At 48.5% G+C, this 15,917-nt stretch overlaps 1 protein-coding gene across 3 annotated transcripts in view; it reads right to left on the minus strand.

Annotated features, from left to right (window-relative positions):
- Positions 1-15,917, minus strand: part of TMCC3 (transmembrane and coiled-coil domain family 3) — a 310,336-nt gene that overhangs the window by 12,315 nt on the left and 282,104 nt on the right. The window contains exon 1 of one of the 3 annotated variants that reach the window (XM_055118274.1): positions 1,357-1,420. The exons of the other annotated variants lie outside the window; for them this stretch is intronic. The gene's annotated coding sequence lies outside the window, so the exon portion shown is untranslated. Of the gene's footprint in view, positions 1-1,356; positions 1,421-15,917 lie in introns of those variants that run through there. 3 annotated transcript variants of the gene reach the window in all.

Below are 15,917 nucleotides of genomic sequence, written 5' to 3' on the forward strand. Positions count from 1 at the left end.
GCATTGCTGATGTGACCCAAAAGGCAAAATGAAATAAAATAGAATAAACTAAAAAGGAAAATAAAATGGACAGAACATAGAAAATCCACTTGAAATGCGACTTCTTCCAGGTGCCTCCTAGTGCTGTCAGGACTGCCGCTCCTTTCCAGGATCCCCACCCATGCAGCTTTTCTCTGCCTTGTATCACGGAATCCCCCAGCCCCCTGAGTTCAAGCTCCTTTGGGGGAGAGATAATGTCATACCCATATCCAGTCTGTGGGGTGACCCATTTAGAGGGTCCCCTCACTCAGAGATGGCCACAGAAGTTGACTGTGCTAGGGAACGGGCTCAAAGTTGGGCATGAGAAACCCAGGTCCCCTGCCACCAGGTATGGCTCTCCCCCACAGCCTGTTTACCTAAGGGAAGAGTGAGCTCCCTTCCCAAGCATCTACTCTGCGGTCCTTTAAGGCACATTTTAACAGATGAGAAAAGCCCAGTGAAGTCCTACCCATAGGCACCATTCCAGGGACTGAGTTTTCATAAGACCTAGATAATAAATTCCACATCATCTCAAACTGAGTCAAAGAAACAAATACTTGGTATATATCAACATTAGGCAGGACACAAATGTAGGTGGCCACCTACCATGGGAAGATCTCACTCATGGGTGGATAATAAAGAAACAAAGCATCCTATGGAAATAAACTCTAACACTGACCCCAAGGCTGAGGCTGCCTCAGGGGGTGAGAGAAATGGAAGGGAAGGGACTCAGGGTCTGCAGGGAAAGGACACGGGCACTTTGGCAGTGGGCTTGGTGTGGGGACACTGGACCCCTAAAACACATCAACATTTCCACTCTCATAAACCAACAGCACCTCAATAAATCAAATATGCATAACAAAGGTAAACAGAAAGTAAAATCTTTGTTGTAGTTTAGGTTAAAGAAACCCAATACAGACACAAGGATGTTTTTAAAAAGTGGAATACATACAGACCAGTACAGTTAGTAAGTGTAATATTGGATTATTTTCACAAAGCTGAATTCACTGTGTAAGCACAAGCCCAGTCAGAGAAATGGAAGAGACGCCAAGGGCGCCTCACACCCATCACAATTCTGTCACCCCCACCCCACCAGGGTGGGGGGAAACCAGAAATCTCACTTTCAACAGCATAAACATTAGTTTTGCCTATTATCTATATGGATTCTTCTTGTATTTGGCCACCTAGTCCCTTCTCCCTCACCTTCCTGGAGTTCAGATAAGATTACGTTAAATTTCTTTAAAAGAAAGAAAAAGAAAAGAAACCCACCAAAACCCTGCTTGGCATTCTCTATTGAGAAGTCCACAGCATGGGGGAAGACACGAGGTTCTTACTTACCAAAGCCAGCAGCACCCCCTCCTTGTCTCCCTCAGTCGCACCCCCTGCGCCGGGCACCGAGCTCCAAAGTCGCCCCACAGCAGCCTTGCCCTTTCACACTCTGGCAACAGGCTGGCCTGGTCCACACAGAAATGTTTACACGCAGATGACTGGCTGACTCCTGGCCCACTTTGCTGTTCTAACAATGCTTGGCATGCCCGCCAGAGTCCAGGGTGGGAAAGCAACCGCATTTAAACCCAATCTTACTGCTCGGCAAAACCCAGTTTAAAATGTCTCAGGAAGATGGGCTGGAGAGAACTTAAAAATGCATGGAGTCTGGGCCCAGTCTACAGCACAACACACTCTCGCAAGCACTGCTGGAAGCAACCCCCGTCTGAGCACTGAGTCCGGAGTGAGCACTGAGCACCAAGACTGCAGCAAAAAAAAAAAACCCAAAAACATCTTTAGAGGATGGGGAGATAATACAAGGATTAAGGTGTTTGTCTTGCAACTGGGTTCAATCCCTAGCAACACCTATGGTCCCCCTGCCCTGCCAGGAGGGAGAGCCAGGAGTATGAACAGTTGGGTGGGGCCCCAAAACCAAAACAAGAAACCAAAAAAGTCTTTGGAGGGTAGAAAGCTGGAAGGCTGCTGGCCACACCTCTCAGTCTTTACAGCCCTAACTACAGGCTGACAAAGAGTCAGCTGCATCACCAGCTGCTCACACAGGCCCTGAACACAAGTCACTTTTCATGAGTGTGCTGGGACAGAAGCTGGGAGCATCCTCTGTCCTGCCACAGGCCAGACTCCACCAGTCTTGTGTGGGTACTTGGGGCTGGGGCGCAGGAAGGAGGGCAGAAGTTCCTAAGGCCACCAGTATCCACGTGCACATGGACCGAGAGCACCAGGAAGTATGTGGTCTGGTACGGGCACTTGTGGGGAGCCGTGGACGAGAAGTCTTAGGCCCCTCTCCCCCACAGCTTGTGATCTCTGCATGACCTCCGCCTGCCTCAACAGAGGGACTGAAAACAGACGTTCACGAGCCCCCGCTAACAGGATATTGAGCCACAATGAAAACAGTTAGGGCTGACAGCTCTGTTCCTGCTCTCACTCTGATCAAATTGTCAAGGATGTGTAAGTTAATGGTTATACGCACAAGCCCCCTATCTTCACTGCCCATTTGCTGTGTACGTTGTGTACGTGACCTACGAGTTTCTCAATCCCCCTGCAAAGTATATAAGCATCAACTCTGCCTTGAATAAACGCTCTAGACCCTCACGAGTCTTGAGTCATTCCTTAACCCTTTCACCTTTACAGGTCCCTCAGGAGAGACTTTCACCCACACCGTCGGACTGCCCCGGCTGCAGAGAGAGAAGCTGCTGGTCAGTTCTCTGTCTCTCTGCCGCAGGGAAACACAGCCCGACAACTGGCGCCCAACGTCGGTGGACTCCCTCGTCTCTCCTCCCCGGTCGACGGTTTATCCCGGGTCTCCTCGTGTTCGTCCTTCCTGAGTCGGAATACGTGTGAGTTTCCTCCGTGCATGCACCTCGCGACTCAGTCGCCCCATTTTCTTTGTTAGTCGACCCCCTCGCCGTTTGGCTACGTCCTCGTGACCACAGTATTCAGGCCTTTGCCTCCCTCTTCTCGCCCTGCGTTATGGGCTCCCTTGTTAGTACTGAGACCAAGTTCCTCCAATCCTTACAGGACGAACTAGTCTCCCGCAAGGTCCATGTTTCCAAAGCTGACCTTTCCCAATTCTTTGCTATCCTACATAAGGCTTCTCCCTCATTCGTTATTACTGCTCCTAAAATTGCTCGCTCCACCTGGCTCTCCCTAGGCGACGAGTTGTCCACCTACTGCGACGAACGGCATGACCCTGCCTTCAAGGACTGCATCTTAAAATACTGGCAGCTCCTTGATGGCATTATTACCGCTGCTCCCATTTCCCAATCCTGTGCTGCTATCATCAAGGATGGCCAAGCTCTTTTGGCTTCCGCCTCCCGCGCACAGACCCCCGTCCTCCCTTCGGATTCATGCCCCCCACCTTATGTCTCTGCCTCAGCTTCGGCCCCTCCGCCTCCCACTCCTTCCTCTTCTTCTTTTGTTGCTCTTGAACGCTCACCCTCCCCCACTCCCCTGTCTCCCGAAGACCAGGCCGACTTGGATGCCGCGGCAACAGCCTATCACGGGGACCCTCCCCTAATCTCTCTTGCTGCAACTCCTCCTGATCCCCCTTTGCAGGCCTCTTCGGCTGCAGCGATGGATCGCCTATCCTCCTCTATAGACCGCCTTCTCTCTCTCCTGTCGCCTTCTGACACTCCACAGGCTTTTCCTGTTATTTTGCGCCCCGTCCCCCAGGACCCTCCCTCCACCCCTGTCGCCCCTGCTGCCCCTCCGGCGGAGGGCTCCCCTGCATCTTCCGCCTCCTCGCTTCACCCCATGACGACCCGCTCACAGGCTCAGGGTGCGGCTCGCCGCCTTGTCCCTGCGGTCCAGCCCTCTGATTCCCCCCGTCCTGTTCCGACCCTTGCGGAGGCGGCGGGTGCTCTCCCGCAGCCCTCTCCTCCGCCCCCTCGCCGCGGCCCTGGCGACATCTATCGCCAGGAACTCGAGTTTAGGGACCTCGATCAGGCCTCTCTTAGGGAACTCCGTAAAGCCGTTCAGGATTATGGTGCTCGGGCTCCCTACACCCTCTCCTGTTTGGAAAGCCTCGCTTACGGCGGCAACCTTTTCCCCGAGGAATGGCGCATCACTGCTCGCCGCTGCCTCCGCCCTGAACAAATTATTCTTTGGGAGGCGGAGTTCATTAATAACTGTAAAGATCTCGCCCGGACAAATGAACTAGAATTCCTCCAGATATCGGGCTCAAAGCCCTATGACTCCATTCATGCACAGCGGGACCTCCCTTATCACTTACTTAACCTTACATCGCAGGCTGCTCTTAAAGCCTGGAAATCCCTTCCCTCTTCCTCTGCCCCCTCTCTTCCCCTTGCCAAAATTCAACAGGCTGATGATGAACCGTACCATGCCTTTATTACCCGCCTTTTGGAAGCTACTGACAGAACCACAGGCATTTCGGATACCTCTAACCCCTTTGTTAAGCAGCTTGCCTTTGAAAATGCTAATCCTGCCTGCCGTCAACTTCTTCGTTCCCCTAAACCCTCTCGGTCCTTAGAAGAAATGATCTCTCTTTGCAAAAATGCTCATTCCTTTGCTACACAGGTGGCTGGAGCCTTAGTGGCTTTTCAGGGCCAAAATGCTGGCCACGTGTGCTACTCTTGCGGTCGCCCTGGCCATTTTGCTGGGAAATGCCCGGAGCGGCGCGGCCCTATTGTGCAGGCTGGCTCCACCTCCGAGCGCCCCTCCCTCTGCCCCCGATGCCGCCGCGGCCGCCATTGGAAATCCTCCTGCCGCGCGACCACGGACCTGGATGGGAATTTTTTGGGCCCTAACCCCCTCCTTACCCGCCGCCAGCCACCCGCGGCTCAGGGAAACTCCCTCAGGGGCCGCCCCCAGGCCCCGCGCCCCAAGCCTCGTTTTACTCCCTTTGTCCCAGCCTCGGGGGTTCAGGCGGGCACCTCCCCAGCCCCGGCCCAGGCCCTGTATGCGGGAACTCATGCCCCTCCGCCAGCACCCCAGTACCCGTTGCTGGATTACGCCCCTCTACCTCCACCCTCTTCCGGGCCTCCCCCGGCTCAGCAGGACTTGACCTCTGTGCCTCCGCCCCACACTTATTAACACCCCAGGGCGGTGTTTATTCCATCCCCACTGGCATTTTTGGCCCCCCTCCGCCTGGATATTTTTTTATGATCATTGGCCGAGCTTCCTCCACCTTTGATGGCCTTATTATTCAGCCTTCTATTGTTGATAATGATTACACCGGGGAAATTTTTCTCCATGCTGTTGCTCCTTTTAAGCCCGTACAGCTAGTGCCCCCGCGGCGCCACCCACCCTGGTTCCTCCGATGTTTACTGGATAAAAACCATCTGCCAGGAGCGCCCCTCCTCTATTCTTTCCCTATCTATTCAGGGTCGCCGTTTCCACGGCCTCCTTGATACTGGAGCTGATACCACCTGTTTTTCCCCCGAGGACTGGCCCACCGACTGGCCTACCTCTCCTTCCCCCAACCCTGTTAGCGGTGTTGCTGGTACGGCCAAGCGAGTCCTTCTCAGTGCCTGTCCTCTCATCTGGCAAGATGAGGACGGTGACTCCGGCCTGGTTCGCCCCTATATTATTCCCGGCCTCCCTATTAACCTTTGGGGCCGTGACCTCATGGATCAAATGGGCCTTGTTATCCTTAAGTGCAAAGACAGAAAGATCCTTGACCAAATGCTAGCCTCTGGCTATGTTCCCTCTAAAGGCCTCGGCCGTTTTTTGCAAGGGATAACTAAACCCATCTCCCTCTCCCCCAACCCTGGCCGTCAGGGCCTCGGCTACACCTCCGGGACACAGCCTCTCCCCTCCCCAACCTCCGTTTATGCACAGTTTGCCCTGCCCCCGGCCTCCTCCTTGCTTCCCCCCCCCCCCGTTTCCCCCAACCCTCGGCCTTCCCTGCGCATTTCATGGTCCTCTGATGACCCCATTTGGGTCCCGCAATGGCCTCTTTCGGCTGAAAAGCTGGCCGCCGCCGCTTCCCTAATTCAGGAACAACTTGCCGCGGGCCACATTGAGCCCACAACTTCTCCTTTTAATACCCCCATTTTTGTAATTAAGAAGAAATCCGGCGCTTGGCGCCTTCTTCATGACCTCCGAAAAATTAACGCCTCAATGCACCCCATGGGAGCGACTCAGCCTGGTCTCCCTGTCCCCACCGCCTTCCCTAAGGATTCCCATAAGATAGTTTTGGATCTTAAGGATTGTTTCTTTTCCATTCCCCTTGATCCTACAGACTGTCCTCGTTTTGCCTTTTCCTTACCTCCCACTAACGCTGCCGGCCCGGCAGCTCGCTATCATTGGAAAGTTCTTCCACAGGGCATGGCGAATAGCCCTACTCTTTGTCAGATTTATGTAGCCTCCTATGTGGACCCTTTTTCGCTCCCTTTACACTTCCGTCTCCTTTTATCACTATATGGACGATATTCTTTTGCTCTCCTCTGACCAGGATCTCTTGATCCGTGCCGCCAATCACCTTGTCTCCTCCCTTCAATCTCACGGATTTTCCATTTCCCAAGATAAGATTCAACTACACCCTCCTCACTTATTTCTGGGTTTTGAACTTTTACCCTCCTCCGTTCGCACTCAAAAGTTGCAGCTCCGCACTGCCCATTTGAAAAAGGTAATGTGGACTCAATTTCTGTGTGAATGTGCTGCGTTGGGTGCGCACCGGAATGAAAGAGGACCGGTCCGAATGAGTGCAGGAGTGTGATTTGTGCAAGTGCCTTTAGTGTGTGTGTATATTTGTCTCATTATATTTCTCTTAGTTATGCTTATTATTATCAGCAGAGAAGTCAGGAAAATGCAAGATCATGTGGTTGAGTGTTTAATAATATCAGGAATGAAAAAGAGTGTCGCTAAGGTGGTCTATCCACCTCAGAAGTAGTCTTGATCTTAAAATAGTAACATCTGGCAACCTTAAGCTTCAACAACTTGGTCATAGTTTTGCCGGCTTATATCAACAAAAGCGCTTTCTTGACCCGTTTTTAACAAGCAGGAAACCGGCTGGTCAGGCAGAGAAACGGGGAGTAATGTTCCCAATCGGCCGACAGGGCTTAACTTTGCCCTGGGGACTTCTCCTTCCTTTCTCAGTCTGTCAGTTCTCTTCCTGCCATTTTTTGAAGGGTCAGATCGATCGATCAAATGCATACATGTGCACATGTAGTGGTGTTTTTTTTTGTTAGTAAATTCATTGTCTGTCTGTCTGTCTGTCTGTCTGTCTCTATGTGGAACACTTGAACTTGAGTGTTGGAGTCAGAGTGAAAATCAGCAGTAAAAATTAGACCAGGGAAAGCAGGATCACTACAAGAGATCAAAGTGGTATGTAGTCAAGCAATTTAAAGGGTTGAGGTGTTTTTTGGAACTTGTTAGACCAAGTTAAACAGAGATTAACCTCTGTTAAACAGAGATTTCTTATCCGAATGTTGAGCCTATGTTGAACCTATGGAAAATGCAAAATTCTCAATCTAGATTTCTTATTGTAAGAACATTAATGGCTATTAACAGTTGTAATTCTTCTGAAGTTCAGAGTCTCTACTATCTAGGAAGAGCTGCAGAAGTAGCACCTAAAACTAAAGTGAAATAAAGCGTTCAGAGGATGCAAGGCTTTATTTTACAAGATTCAGCCAATCTTAATGAGGAATTTAGCCAGTTTACAAACAGAGGTACAGAAGCCATCAAAATAGTTTTCTTATGTTTCCATAAACATTGACAGTCCAAGTGTCTTTTCTATGTTATTATCAAAGGTTAGTCAAAAAAAAAAAAAAAAAAAAAAAGGGAACTCTTTTTGTGTCTGAAAGCATGTTTGTATTGTGGAATTGTTAGAGAGCTCATGATTTGAAATAACTAAGATACAAAAACTATTGGATTTAAGCCAAAGAAGGTTTACTCATGTTTTATAAAAATTGATGGTTTAAAGGTCTTATGCTGTTGTGTCAGTGTACATATGCATCTGCATTGGATTATTAGAATGTGAGCTGAAATAATTGTGGAAAAGCAGGTTCAAAGAGTAATAGTTTAGTTAAAACATGAGTTTCTAGAGTTATGAATTTGGTTGCAAATCTTATCCTACTGGTATTTTATTTGATCTCTGAGACTTTTGGTAACTAAAATTTCTAGAGATACTTAGCAAAGAATTATAATAGATTAATCTCAGGTGTCAGCCTGATAGTCTGAAGCCATAGCATTGTGCCTTGGTTAAAGTTTGAGATAAGAATGGAGTATTTCATGGAAAATGTGGGAAATTTTACTGACTATTGTTAAATCAGTCTGTCTAGTACATGTAGATGCATGTTATTATTCTGATAACTTTATTCATTGCAAAGCTTTGTCACCAGATATCATATCTAGCTCTGACCATCACATAGAAGTTTGTATGCAAGTGTGAGATCCTTAATGTTTTATGGTAATCTATGAGTGTTTTAATCTTTATATTTGTGTTTTCCTAGAAATCAGAATTCTAAGATGTCTCCTGGTTAATTTCTAATGTGGAATGAACCTTTGCCCAATGAATATGTTGTAAGAACTTTAGTTGTGAGCATCTTTAAAGTTGTTGAATATCTATAGAACTGACCTAATGCTTTTGAAATAACACTGAAAGTAGTTTTGTCATGTTAAATGAAATGATTGATAACTAGTGTCCAAATTTGGGAAATCATGTTGTACTGAGTTCAGTAAAATAGGAGTTTAAACTTGTGGGACTATAAAGAATATAGATGTATGTCTTAAGTCAGAAAGATAATGGATGCAGATATCATCAGTTGGAAAAAGGAAAGGAATCCTGTTAAAGTGAAGTTGATTTTGAAATGAGTTGAAGGAAAGTTACAGGACAGAATGAACATAAAGGGAAGTGTAGAAGGTTTGAGGTTGTGTTTGAAGGAAAGAAACTGATCACTGTTTTAAGAAACTCTTTAAATCACATGCAGAATTGTTCTAGTATGTTTTTTGGTAGGATTTATGGAAGAGATATTGGATGGATTGTCTGGACTCCTGTTACAGTGCTCTTAGATAATTGAATTCTTCAAAAATTGCGGAAAATCAAGGGTTTTTCAAATGGGATTAAATGAATTAGACATGTTTAACTGTACACTGGACTTCCAGTACAGTGCTCTCATTAATAGGAAGTCAAGGTTTTCAACATGGGATTGAATGGGTTAAATATGATGTTAAATTGTACACTTTTCCTCTACAGATTTTAGCTTCTTTGACTAGGACCCACAACAAATGGGTGTGTTGCATCTCACTGTGAGTAAAGTGAAATGTTTGCTTTTCTCTTCTTTTGTACCTTCAGTATGTTTTTGATGCTTCATGGCACTATGTTGGTTTGCATAAATCCAGACAAAAGTCTTTCCTCTCTGTAATAGGGTCTACCCCTCATGCAGACAGGAAAATCAGTTATGGGACCCCAAAGCCCTCTTTCAGGGAAACAGTCAAGGGATTGGTCTAAATGACAGGAGCAGGTATTTAACAGGTACTGTTTCAAGTACCCTACAAACCTCAGGGAGACCCTAGAGGCCAGCTGGCTTAAGGAAAGAATGGAAATCATCACTGCTATGGAAAATGAGAAATCCGGCAATCTGTGTGACTGACACAATCTGGGCCTACTCAGCATCAAGAAAAACCCTGGAAACCAGGATCTCTCCCAGCCCTGAAAAAGGGAGGGGATGGACTCCTTTCTGCCAGGATGCATCTACGGAAAAGGCCACGCCTGCGTCCATAACCCTGATACGGAAGAAACCCGCTGGCTCCCGGAGCGCCTTATCAAGCCGTTCACCCAACCCAGGGCCTCGGCCCCTGAGGATCCCCCTTCTTCTTCCCCTACAGATCTGCTCTCCGACCTCGCCCTGCGCGGCTCCCAACGCTACCGCCGCGAGCCCATTACGGCCATCACAGTCGGACTCCTCCTGGCGGTTGGTGCTGCTGGAGCTGGAACTGGCATCGCCTCCCTAGTTGAGACGCGTGGTCATCTTGCCACTCTCCAGAGACTGGTTGATGCGGACATTGCTGATCTAAAACAGGGCCTTGACCATCTCACTAATACTGTTAACTCCTTGGCAGAAATGGTCCTCCAGAACCGTCGTGGCTTAAATTTAGCGTTTTTAAGGGAAGGGGGAGTGTGTGTTGCTTTAAAAGAAGAGTGTTGTGTTTTTAAAGATGAAACAGGCCTAGTCAGAGATAGTATCAGACGTGTAGAGAAAAATTTAGAAGATAGACGCAGAGAAATTGATCAGAGTGAGAGCTGGTACAAGAACTGGTTTTCAACCACACCGTGGTTATCTACATTGCTCCCAGCTTTACTGGGACCCTTTATTGGCTTTATGTTGCTCATATCCTTTGGCCCATGGGCTTTTCGACGCCTGACCACCTTCGTGAAGACTCAAATCGACGAAGCTACAAAAAGTCATCCCAACGTAATGTACCAGCGCCTGGAGACTGTTGAGATGTCACCACCTGAATATCTCAACCTTGCGGCTTTCGAGATGCTCAGCAAGAAGCCTCCGTCGGTGCGATCCAGAGTAGCCAGAGCGTGGCGAAGGCTGCGCTCCTGCTGCAACCGTCCGCAGCGGACCCGTGAGTTGCCGCCTGTCTGCTAAAGTAAAGAAAAAAGGGGGAGCTGTGGGGAGCCGTGGACGAGAAGTCTTAGGCCCCTCTCCCCCACAGCTTGTGATCTCTGCATGACCTCCGCCTGCCTCAACAGAGGGACTGAAAACAGACGTTCACGAGCCCCCGCTAACAGGATATTGAGCCACAATGAAAACAGTTAGGGCTGACAGCTCTGTTCCTGCTCTCACTCTGATCAAATTGTCAAGGATGTGTAAGTTAATGGTTATACGCACAAGCCCCCTATCTTCACTGCCCATTTGCTGTGTACGTTGTGTACGTGACCTACGAGTTTCTCAATCCCCCTGCAAAGTATATAAGCATCAACTCTGCCTTGAATAAACGCTCTAGACCCTCACGAGTCTTGAGTCATTCCTTAACCCTTTCACCTTTACAGGTCCCTCAGGAGAGACTTTCACCCACACCGTCGGACTGCCCCGGCTGCAGAGAGAGAAGCTGCTGGTCAGTTCTCTGTCTCTCTGCCGCAGGGAAACACAGCCCGACAGGCACTGACACTTATCAGATATTTGTTCTTAGGTAAATCAAGTTCCTTTTGTGGGCTTCAGTGTTCCATATCATGGAATAAGGAGAGGAGATAGAAGCAGATAACTCAGATCTAAGAGGGCCAAGTTTCAGGAAATGGGACCAGACTCCCTCTACTAAGAGGGCAGCAGGGAAGCATCTAGACTGGGTCCAAGATGGACAAATGGATGTCTTCCATCTGGGCACCACTTGGCAGAGCTGCCGAACCCTGGAAAATGACTAAGCTTCTGTATGCCTCAATCTCTTCTACTGTAACATGGGAGATAATGAGTCTTCAAAGAGCTACTGTGGAGTATGAATAAATGAGATAGAGCATGTCGAGAACTTTAAGGCCCCCCTGGCATAGCCACTGGCTTTCATAAATGTTTACTCTCATGATTATCTCAGTTTCATTAAAAAAAAAAAAGTACCTGAGTAGTATTCTCTTGTGTGTACGTACCACAGTTTCTTATTACACTCGTCTGATAATGGGCACTTGGGATGTTTCTAGATCTTGGCAATTGTGAATAGTGCTGCAATGAACACAGGAGTGTAAATGTCTTTTCGAAATAGTGTTTTTGGGCCCTTGGTAATTGCCAAGAAGTAGAACTGTTGCTTTGTATGGAAACTTAATTCTTAGATTTCTGAAGAGTATCCATATTCTTTGCCAAAAAAGGCTGCTACACGGGTGGAACCAGAGTATCACACTGAGTTAGGTCAGTCAGGAGAGGGGCAGAGGCACAATGACCTCTCTCACAGGTGGGAGAGAAAGAAATATAAGGGAGCAAAAAAAATGGCCACAGGCACCTGAGTTGGACAGTTGGTCCACAGAACTGAGCTTAGCTGGGGTTGGGGAGTGGCAGGGGTCCTAAGGACACTGGTGAAGGGAAGCGGGTGATGGGTGTGGTGTGGGAATGGTGTATGCATGAAACTATCATTAACAGTATTAGAATCATAGTAGCACTGTAGCACTGTCTTCCTGTTGTTCGTTGATTTGCTTGAGCGGGCACCAGTAACGTCTCCATTGTGAGACTTGTTATTACTGTTTTTGGCAGTGAATATACCACGAGTACCTTGCCAGCCTCTGCCGTGCGGGCGGGATACTCTTGGTGCTTGCTGGGCTCTCAGAGAGGGAAGGAGGAATTGAACCCGGGTCAGCCTTGTGCAAGGCAAACACCATACCCACTGTGCTATCGCTCCAGCCCAGAATCATAGCCACTGTCACTCCCATTGCGCATCGATTTGTTCGAGCAGGCACCAGTAATGTCTCTCATTGAGAGACTTATGGTTACTGTTTTTGGCATATCCAGTACACACGGGTAGCTTGCCAGGCTCTGCCGTGTGGGCTCAATACTCTTGGTAGCTTGCCAGGCTCTCCGAAAGGGGCGGAGGAATCGAACTCGGGTCAGCTGCATAAAAGGCGAATGCCCAACCGCTGTGCTATCGCTTCAGCCCAGAATCATAGTACCTCAGTAAAAATAAAACGAATGAAAAACCAAAAGCATTTCATTTGAAAGTTAAAAGAAAAGGGGGGGGGGGCTCAGAATGTAACATGGGCGAGGCAAGGAGCTGCCAGTGTTAAGAGCCATGATCTCTTAGACGGAGCCATTCTTCATATTTTACTTTCATATATTCCACTTTGAACAACAACAGCAGCAAACATGCATGACTGCTTTTAGCAGAAAGGACGCTGTTTTTCAAAATGACAGCCCTGCCGCTCTGTGTTTTGCCGGGACGCCTTGGCTATAATTACCCCGACACGAACACGGACCCCCAGCACCTCTGTGAAAAGTCATTCCTCCTAGTGACTTCCTTCCGGCAGCAGAAACATTTCCACTGTCACCTCGGTGTTCTGGAACAAAGGGTGAAAGAAAGACCTAATCTGAGCACAGAGGTCACACACTGACACTGAGTCACGTCTGCAGCACCCCAGGCCTTCGGCACCCCAAGCTCACCTTACTCACCAGGCCCCACCGCAGCCAACGTTCAGGCCTACAAGAGGCTGTTTCCATGGCATTTCATGTTCCCTTGCCACAGCTCCTCAGGAGTGAAAAGGGAGCAGAGCTACCCAACACCCCTATCAGACAGACTTGGGAAAGGGTGGGGGGACTCCTGTGGATGCCTGATGGGGCTCTGGAATGGCACAGGACAGCCACAGAGAGAGAGGGAGAGGACCCCACGGGGACAGCCTGCCACCTGCTCAGTGCCTGGCTAGACACAATGATGGTGGCATAAAAAAAAATCTGTGGGTGCTCTCTTTGGGAGGAGAGGGCCCTTCAAACTGGCTGGCAGCAGCACGGCCACAGGCATTTCAGAGTCTCCACACGGGCACCAGGCACGTACCCATGGACAGGGCTGCGGTTCCAAACCCTTTAAGTCTTCTTAAAGGTCTCAGGCATACAGAGGTCCAAGCCCATGTGACTGACCTCCTGTTTTCTTCTTATCACTCTGGACAAAAACAGAACTTCAGGTCTCAGGTCAAGGCTATGCTACGGTGAGTTGGTCAGACATGCTAAGACTGCACAGCAACATGGGGCTGGAGCAATAGCACAGCGGGTAGGGCGTTTGCCTTGCACGCGGCCGACCTGGGTTCGATTCCCAGCATCCCATATGGTCCCCTGAGCACCGCCAGGAGTAATTCCTGAGTGCAGAGCCAGGAGTAACCCCTGTGCATCGCCAGGTATGACCCAAAAAGCAAAAAAAAAAAAAAAAAAAAAAAAAGACTGCACAGCAACTATGTCAACTCTTAATCACTTTAAAAAAGGGGGGGGGGGAGGAGGTTATTTAGTCATCCTAGCAAGTGTGCCCTGAACAACTGATGGAGATGAGTCTGGGTGTGCCTCCACTACCTAGAGCAGTGCTGGTCACTATGACTCATGCAGGGGTCTTGGTACATGTCCCCTGGCTTCCGGAGACTGGTGGCAGGTAGGGTGGGATGAGAAAGAACAATCCAGCACCAACTTCCCAGGAGGAACCCTCCAACGTTGCTGACATGCACAGGATCTTGTTTAATTAGCAAAAACTCTGAAGTGGGTTCTCCTTGCGTACAATTGATTAATGTGGTCCCAGGAGTTAGGTCGTTTGCCTGGGTTCGAAAAGTTCATCCAAGGCAGAGCTAAAATGGAAATCCAGGTGTGAACAGTGACTGCAGCCTTCTATTCAAATCAAGCACTAAGGTAAAGATTGTTCAGGGAAGGGTTGGAGAGAGCGCACAGGGGATAACGTGCTTTGCCTAGGGCCAACCCCTGTTCCATCCCTACATATGGTTTCCTGAGCACTGCCAGGAATGATCCCTCAGCTTGGAGCCCTGAGCATCTCTGGCTCTGGCACCCAAACAAACCAAAAACACATAACATTTTAAAAAAGATATTTCTTAGGTATTCATGGATTCTTTCCATCAACCCAATTTGAAGAGAATCCTCTGAAAAGTATCTATTTCTTGAGCTCATGGTTAATAAACAGTTGAGTTGGAGCTCCACTCAGATCTGAACTACTCAGGGTACCTCAAGGTCTGTCCTGGCTCAGCCAACGTGACTTTATGTGGGTCCACCATGCTGACCCTAACATGGTCATCCCGATCAGGGTGGACTCTGTGGGGTGGGAAAGGCTTCCTCCGGCTGCACCTCCCTCCATGAACTTCCTCTTCCCTGTGACCCTGATACCACTAACCAGAGCCATGTCAACCTCGGGCCTACAACAGCCTGCACAATCCCTTCCACTCCATCCACACTTGAAAACATCGACAGGGATTTTTGGAAAATCACTTCATCAGAATGTTTTTAAGGGGGAGGGATTTACTGCTTTTACTAGCATCATGCCCAAGCACTTAGAATCACTCTAAGATGTAAGAGAATGAGAGAATCAACCAGTGAAAAATCAACATACAAAGTAAATAAGTAAGATAGAGAAGCATCAAGTTCAGGCTGAGTGCCTGAGAGAATCGCATGGGGTCAGGCACGTAGCAGGCAGGCCATGAGGGTGCCTGGGGAGAAGGCTTACGCCCCTTCCTGCCATGGGCCTTACAGCTGAGGGAGACCGCTGCAGAATGGACCCAAAGGAGGTTTAAGCTACCAGAACAGAATTTTCCAGGACTGTCCTGCAAGCAATACACAAGAGTCCACTGAATCCTCTTCCTGTTTGCTACAGTGTGGTACTTGGCGTGCACTAGTGAAATTCTTGGCTGGCCAGTGAAGAACACTGAATACTTGGTTTTCTTGCAAACTGAGCTGATCTGTATTGCAAAAATAACTCTGAATGCCTGCTGTTTAAATTTTGGGGCCACACCCAGTGATGGTCAGGGATTACGCCTGGCTCAGTACTGAGAAATCACTCCTGGTGGTCCTCAGGGGACCATATGGGATGCCAGGGATCAAACAGGGGTCGGCCATGCACAAGCAAACACCCTACCCACTGTTCCATCCCGTAACTCTGAATGCTTGACCAGCCTCCTTATCAAGACACCATTCATGTGAACCCCTATGCCTGAGTTTAGAAGCCAATTTCCTCCACTTTCTAGAGCAAGCACAAGAAAGGAGGCATCTTAAAGCTGTTCATATAGCATCCAAGAGGTACTTGTCAGGGAAGTCTTCTTAAATGCTGTTGTAAGTTATTTAGGTAAGAACACTTCCGCTGGTATGTTAAGTGCAACAATATAGTACATTCCAAACTTTAACACAGTGTACGGCGTGGGAATTGAGTCACTAGTTTTACCAAAAGGGTTTCATTTCCCCCACCTCTTCCTCTCTTAGAATCATTGACCTAAGAAATATGGTAGCATGTGAAGTTCTAGTTCTTCACTATAGGTAAAG

This window comes from Sorex araneus, chromosome 10 (genome assembly GCF_027595985.1).
Source record: "Sorex araneus isolate mSorAra2 chromosome 10, mSorAra2.pri, whole genome shotgun sequence".
Classification (NCBI taxonomy): domain Eukaryota; kingdom Metazoa; phylum Chordata; class Mammalia; order Eulipotyphla; family Soricidae; genus Sorex; species Sorex araneus.